Below are 8,125 nucleotides of genomic sequence, written 5' to 3'. Positions count from 1 at the left end.
ATTGGGCCTTAACATGAAACAAGAGTATACGGGTTCAAGCGGGGGGCAGGGGTTCTGGGAGGGTGCCTGTGGGGATGGAGGTATAAAGATGATTAAGATTGTCTGAGACATTCTGTATAAAATACACAAAAATTAAATTAAAAAAATTAAAAAGGGAGTCATACCAATGAATGTCTATTCTATACTTATTGATCAAGTTTTCTTATTTATTTTTAAGATTTATTTATTTTATTTTATATGTATCAGTGCTTTCCCTTCATGTATGGAGTTACAATGGTTGTCAGACACAGTGTGGGTTTGGGGAACTAAACTGAGGTCTTCTGCAAGAGCAGTAAATACTCTTAACTGCTAAGCCATCTCTCTAGCTCTTATTTCTATTAACTTACTTTTTGACTGACTGATGACAGAAATTCTGATTGACTGACTGACTGACTGACTGACTGACTGACACAATATTTGGGAGCCAATTTAAGGATACTATTTAAAAATAGGTACATCCTGGATCTTCCTCTCCTTGTTCCTTCCTGTTTCCCTCTATAATGTCCCACAGGCATTTCCTTCTGATTATCCTGGAGATGCTGCTCTTCAGAGCCCCCACTCTGGCCGCCAGCACACTTCCTCCATTCACTAGCATGACTGAGTCACCATACTAATGCCATTTTCTTTATTTTCTCACAACAGAAATTTCCGGAATTCCCTATGCTGATTTCACTTTATATATGCAATTAAAAATTATAAATATTGCATAAAAGATAAAATTATTTAAATCAAATAGAATTATTGTTAACTTTTTTGACTATATGAAATTTCATGATGGTTCTAAATCATGTTGTAGGCAAGTCAAACTCTAGGGCCATGATCATAAATCTTAACAAATGATTAAATTTATTATCCTGAAAAATGCGGATAAATTGAATTCAGTCACTTTCTTATATTAAGCATCCAGAAGAGCACATTATTTCACTTACATCTCTACCAAAAATATGCAACTTAAATCTAATCATGATTCAAGCATTTGAATAGTTGTAAATGCTGTTTTTAATTTGGAAAACAAAGTCAATATCCACAAACACAAAGGAATACATGAAATAATCTCCAGGGTAAAAGTGGATAGAAGTTCCTTAAATTCAGAACCAGGAAAAGTGATCATGAAGGATCTTGTTTGGAGATTAAATGGTATTTAAATGTGGATTGTGTATTAATTACTTTTCTGTTTCTGTGATAAAACATCATGACCAAAGCAAATTATACAAGGAAGACTTATTTGACTAATTTTTCTCAGAGAGATAAAAGTCTGTCATGGAGAGGATCACAGCAGGAGGCAGAAGAGAGCAGAAAGCTGAGAGCTCACCTCTTCAAGCAGGCACAGAAAGCAGAGAGACAAAGTGCACGTAGTACAGTGCTGGGAGCACTCAAAACCAGTATCCCAGTGACATGCTTCCTCTAGCCAGGCCTAAGCTCCTAAGCCTCTTCAAACAGTGCCACCAACTGACCAATTATTAGAATATTTGGAGCCTGTGGGGGGCATTTCTGATCTAAACCACTACAGATATTGGTTAAACAATATTTTTAATAGTGTTAAATTTTCTGAAATTAGTAACTTTACTTTCATTGTGGGAGAAAATGTCCTTTTGAAAAAGTATTTATATATATGTATATAATTAGACACATACATACATACACTAAAATGTTGTTAAAGAGAAAATGATTGAAATTTACTCATTAATATAAAAATACTGTTTACATATTATATAAGTGCTTATATATTTATGTATTAATAATATAAGCATTCCCTTGCAATAAATTGAAAGAAAATACATAATTTATTATTTATTACCATCAGTCTACTTTCTATCAATCTATGTTCTGTCTAACCTATCTACTGAGCAAGGGAAAATTAAGAGCAGTATAAATAAAATTAATAAACCTTGTTAATGTGTATATTGAAAATTTTAATAATCTTACAAATATTGCTTTCAAAAAATTTAATAATATCAAGTATGATAGTTATTATTTTAGTAATTCATATTATTTCAAACAATATAAACTTTCTAACTGTGGTCAGAGAAAATCTTAAGGTAGTTTTGATTTGCATTTCTCTAAATACTAAGTATGTTGAATGCTTTTGAAAATGTTTCTAATTCATAGTTGTTCCTTCTTTTGAAAGCTCTCTGTTCAGATCCAGAGCCCAACTTGTAATAGGGTCATTTGTTTTATTTCGTATCTGTTTTTTGAGTTCTTTAAATATTTTGTCTATTAACCCTCTGTCAAATGAATAGCAGATGAAGATTTTCTCCCACAACCCAATCTAAGGAACTTTTGGCAACTGATGGTTGCTGAGAGGGGGAAAGAAACTGTCTTACAGGGATAGGACTCTTGGTGGTCCCAATGTATGGACTCACACTGAGGGACACTTGTGGACACAAACTCTATAAGCTGTAATATATATATATATATATATATATACACACATATATATATACATATATATGTATACATATACATACATTTATAGTAGATTACATTAAATTGGACAGGGGGCAGTAGGGGGACATACAGATAGAGGAGGGGTGTGATCACCACCAGTGGCAGCTGCTCCTCCATTCTCACAGGTGCTGCTCCTTCATTCTCATGGGCATCAAGGCTGCTCCTCTGCTCGTCCTAGGCTGAGGCTGCCCTTCTGCCTGCCCTGGGCTGAAGCCGATCTGCTCACCCAGTGCTGAGGAAGCTCTTCTGCTCGCCCGGTGCTGAGGCAGCTCTTCTGCTCACCCTGTGCTGCCTCCTGTCATCACTGCTTCTGCCCAGTCCCGGACCCCAGGGCTGGTGAGGAGACTGTGTCAGTGGAGCTGCATTCAGACACAGGAGACCAGATTCAGTGACACAGGTCTGGTTTATTGCAGGAAGGCACAAGCTTATATAGGGGTAGTGGTCCAATCACAGCACAGCAAGTAGGATACCTCATTAACATAACAGACTTAGCGTCCTATTAGCATAACAGACTTGACATCCTATCACAGAATAGTGGGCAGGATGCCTCCTTAGCGTACTGAGTTTCAGATTACAGAGCCTGGATTCCTGGAAACCACATGACGCTGACTGTTGCAATATCTAAGTGTTGCAATTTTGGATTCCAAGTGTGGTGATTAGGCAAGCTCTAGGCATCAGTCTCATGATCTGCCAATGGGAGCAAATGTCACAAGGTGTTCCTTGTGGCTCGAGCAGTCAGGCCATTGCCTCAGGCCAGCTGTATGGCTGTCAATAAGACTTTCACCCTAGGCTCAAGCCTGTATCCCACATCTCCCCCTTTTTTTATTTTTAAAGGTGAGGTATAGTTTAGAATATATAGCATATTGATATGAATCCAGATACATCAAGGCAAAATGGAATGTGCTCAGGGGGTCATTGTATCAAGAGTTCCATCTCTCAAGATGGCAAGCTTTCTTAAGAGCCGGTTATGCCAACTCCATGCCAACCAGTGGGAGTTGAGATTTTTTGCCTCAGCATTGTTGTCCCCACCTCAAGGGTCACCCAGCATAATGGACTGCACCTGTTTTAGGTTGTCCCATCTGTTAGGATCTTACCCATCGTTGACTACCAGCCCTCAAAGGGTGGGTCTTTTGTGTGGTTTGGCAGAGGGGGAGGCAGTACATCCAGTACTGGCTTGTTTAAAGGCCTCCTTGGGGGTCAAGAACTTGTTGAAACCCATTGGAGGCCAATTATAGGTTGGTAAGGGCAAGGAACAGTAGGTCCTTGTTTGCAGAGACATGCCTGGCAAGATCTGGAGGTGGGGCAATAGCTAACTGAACTGGAGAAATACAAGTTTTAACAAAATTAAGGAGATCCTGGACAATACAGGGTCCAAAAATCAGGAGTTAACAGTAATGATGGCACACATAATAAGGAACATATGGGATTCCCTCTGGATTTGAGGGTTTTGATTGGCTATAGCTTCTGCTTGTGAAGTGAGATACTTAAGGTCACCCCAGGTTATCGGGTGTGCCATTGGAGCCTGTTGCTTTCATGGTCTGTGATGCCTGGTCAGTCTCTTGGTGGTTAAGAGGTGCACTGCTTCCTCCAGGGTCAGGGATGCCATCTCCAGGATTGGTGGTTGTGCAGGGAGGCTTTCTGTCACAGGCAACTCTAATGTTTTGAGCTGTGATCTAAATTGGGGCTAGAACATTATCTGGAAAGACAGAAGCATAGCCTCGCCCTTTTGTTAACAACAGGTGTGCACCCTTCCATTTGCCAGTGAGAGGGCCCTCCATCTCACCACAGGAGCAGGAGGACCAGTGACTCTGGGTCGCAGCCATATAGAAGAGGGGAGGTTTGAAATAGCTGAAAGGCTATAATTGCCCAGGCCTCAATTACAGGAGTGACCTTATGTAATTAACTCCAAGAAGAGTGGACCCATATTAATGGTCCCTGTGCCTGGGCTTGTGGGGCTTCAAAATTGCCAGGCCCTACCAAGGTGTCAAACCCAATGTCTTGGACATTGGCATTTCTATTGCACTCTGCCTGTTGTTCACAATCGTCCTGATAGGCAGCTTTCCATAAGAGAAAATCATCTCCCTGTAGACAGGCACAGGCAGTATTTTGCCAGTCATGGAGGGTGTTGGCCACATGGCTGATTGTATCTAATAGCTTACCAAACCAAGGGGAATGAATGACATCCTCAGTGGCTGCCTTATGCAGATTTTTAAAGTATCATGAGAATATGGATTCCAGACAGGGTTTTGTAGTCTCTGATTGATGGTAACAGGGAAAGACTGTGGAAAATCACCCATTGTATCATAGGAGAAGGGCATAGGCAGGAAGGGCTTCCAGTTCTCCTCTGGAAGGGAGGGGTAGATGGACTCTGGGGAAACTTCCTTACAGCTAGTGTAAGATGGTGGGAAGTAGCCATCACCCTATAATGGAGGAGCGGAGGCTGCCTTAACTTCCCTTTTTTCATCAAAGCCAAAACAAGATGGTGGAGGGTAGCCACAGCCCTGTAATGGCAGGGCAGGGGTGATCTTGACTTCCTTTTTCATCAGGGGGACCCTCGGACCCTAATTCCTCATTTTTTTTACCTCATTATCAGCAGTCATTGTTTCCACATCAGAAAAAAAATCAGTTAGTTTGGTTTTGACTAGAAATGCTCAGGGGCATCTGGGGGGAACTCCCTTTAATGAGGCCAGAATGGTAGTCACAATGGGGTAGAATGGTCCAGATAATGGATGCCCCTCCCTGACTTCTCTCTTTCTGGCCATGAATAGCACAAAAGCCCATTGCTCCAGATCCCAACGGCAGGAATCTGTAAACCAAGGATCAAGAACTAGTGCTTCATCTAATACCTTAGTTACTTCCTTCTCTGTTACCCTAATTTTCCTACTCCTGAGGAGAGAAACCAGTGCACCAGTGCAGGGGCGGGCAGCAGCTGGATGACTATTCCCTATACTGGAGGTCACTCACCCTGCAAGACATACCCAGAAGGACTCAGGAGCCATTCAGGAAGACAATTGGTGGAGACAGGAATGACATGCCAAACTGAAGACAGCGAGCCAGGAGAATGAAAGCGACGAGCACCCACAGAAGAATCACTGGTAAAGGGGGCATGGGGAGCCCCAAGTGTAACAGCTCAGAGTGTTACAGCTTCATGGGGCAGGAGGCTTTGTGCCCCACATAGGGCACCAGCTGCAGTCACCACCAGTGGCAGCTGCTCCTCCATTCTCACGGGCACTGCTCCTTTGTTCTCATGGGCATTGAGGCTGCTCCTCTGCTCACCCTGGGTTGAGGCCACTCTTCTGTTTGCCCTGGGCTGAGGCTGCTCTTCTGCTCGCCTGGTGCTGAGGCAGATCTTCTGCTCGCCCGGCACTGAAACAGCTCTTCTGCTTGCCCTGTGGTGCCTCCTGTCATCGCTGCTTCTGCCTGGTCCTGTACCCCAGGCCTGCTGAGGAGACTGTCAGTGGAGCCGCATTCAGACACAGGAGACCAGGTTCAGTGACACAGGTCTGGTTTATTGCAGGAAGGCACAATCTTATATAGGGGTAGTGGTCCAATCACAGCACAGCAAGTTCGGTACCTCATTAGCATACTGGGTTTCAGGTTACAGAGCCGGGATTCCTGGAAACCACATTACTGTGACTGTAGAAATATGTGTTGCAATTTTGGATTCCAAGGGTGGTGATTAGGGTGTAGTGAGCTCTAGGCATCAGTCTCATGGTCTGCCAATGGGTGCAAATGTCACAAGGTGTTCCTTGTGGCTCCAGCGGTTGGGGCATTGCCTCAGGCCAGCTGTATGGCTGTCTAGAAGACTTTCACCCTAGGCTCAAGCCTGTCTCCCAAAGAGGGGAATCTAAATACCATCAATCCATATTGTATGGAAATCGTAAAAATTCAATAAAAATTACAAATAATACATATGTACAAATAAAATATACTACAGGACAAAATTTTATTTTTATTTACTGTTTTTATAGTAAATAAAACTATTCAACATGTCAATATGTGTAGAAAGCGTATTGACAAAAATATATATAAAATCTGTAGATAGTTGTGATACAGTGTAGCACAAACTAGGTTTACAGTGCAATTTCTTTAAAAAATCTAAAACTCTACATCATACCTTATACTTAATGATGAAATGCTGATATAATTTTCTTTCATATAATGAAAATAAATTAAACTGCCATCACAGTATATATGTAGTAGTGCATCAGAGGGTCTATCCAATGTTTTGTTCTGTTTTTTTTTTCTGTTCTCGAAAACCTGTTTTCGGCTAATTTTCCTGGCCCGCTCTCCTGCCCTCAGGCCTCTCATGGGGTAAGTCTACTGCGTGCCTTGACTCCCCCAGCCACGTTCACCCTTCCATCTCCCCCGCTGTTCTCTACTCCTAGCTTGGGCCCTGTGCCATTCCTAGTCTTGGGCCCCAGACACCTGGGAAGCCAATGCTGCTTCCTGACCCTGTTCACTCCGACAAGCTTGGTGCCTTCCTTGGGCCCCAGTAGCACTGCCTCAGGACCCGGCCCTGCCCTCACTTCTCTCTGTGTCCCGGGATTTGTACCACCGGCTAACTCTCCTGGCCTGCTCCCCTATCCTCAGATCTCTCAGGGTGGGTCCATGGCGGCACCCTTCCATCTCCCCTGCTGTTCTCTGCTCCTGGTTTGGGCCCTGTGCCATTCCTGGTCTTGGGTCCCAGACACCTGAGGAACCAGTGCTGCTTCCTGATACTTTTCGCCCAGGCCAGCCTGGTGCCTTCCTTGGGCTCCAGGAGCACTGCTTCCACGTGACCTGGTCCCGCCCTCACCTCTCCTTGCTTCCGGGACCTGCACCACTGGCTAATTCTCCTGGCCCGCTCTCCTGCCGTCAGGCCTCTCTTGGGGTAAGTCTACTGAGCAGTCTTCCACGACTTGACTCCCCCAGCCATGTTCACCCTTCCATCTCCCCTGCTGTTCTCTACTCCAAGCTTGGGCCCTGTGCCATTCCTAGTCTTGGGGCCCCAGGCACCTGGGGAGCCAGTGCTGCTTCCTGACCCTTTTCAACCAGACCAGCTTGGTGCCTTCCTTGGGCCCCAGGAGTACTGCCTCTGGACCCGGACCCACCCTCATCTCTCTCAGCTTCCCTGGTCCGGCAACCCCCGCCAGCCTCTTTCTGGGACTGACAGCCTCTTTCTGGGGCTCTGAGGCTTACCTTGCCTCTCCCTGTTCCTTTGCATCCAGTACAACCCAGCTACTCAATAAGCTCCCTGGGAAATCTTGAGGCTTATTCCCACCCCATCTGCCTTTGCATCAGCATCACTGCATGGCACGGCCATGGCCAAGATCTCAGGTGAGTACAACACCCAAGTTCCTTAGGCCAAAATCATTCTTAGAAGATTCCAGACATAAGGAGAAAGTCTGAAAATTTCTGACCCACATTGGAATTGGGCCACCGCGGAACTCCTGAAGACAAAATCAATCCGGCCACAGGAATATAAAATCAAAAGAGAGAACCAGGAGCTTAGATGAACCAGCTCTTCATACCCAAAAAGTAAACCACAAAAACACATAAAGTTCAAAAAGAGAAGCAGAACTAAACTTGAAGGCCCGAGTATCACACAAGAGTCAGAAACTACAAAAGAAATTCACATGTCAAAATCACAGAGAAA

Source organism: Nannospalax galili, unplaced genomic scaffold (assembly GCF_000622305.1).
Source record: "Nannospalax galili isolate Female #2095 unplaced genomic scaffold, S.galili_v1.0 scaffold709, whole genome shotgun sequence".
In the NCBI taxonomy this organism is placed as follows: Eukaryota; Metazoa; Chordata; class Mammalia; order Rodentia; family Spalacidae; genus Nannospalax; species Nannospalax galili.
The sequence above is the reverse complement of the archived record's forward strand: the minus strand, read 5'-3'. Positions refer to the sequence as shown.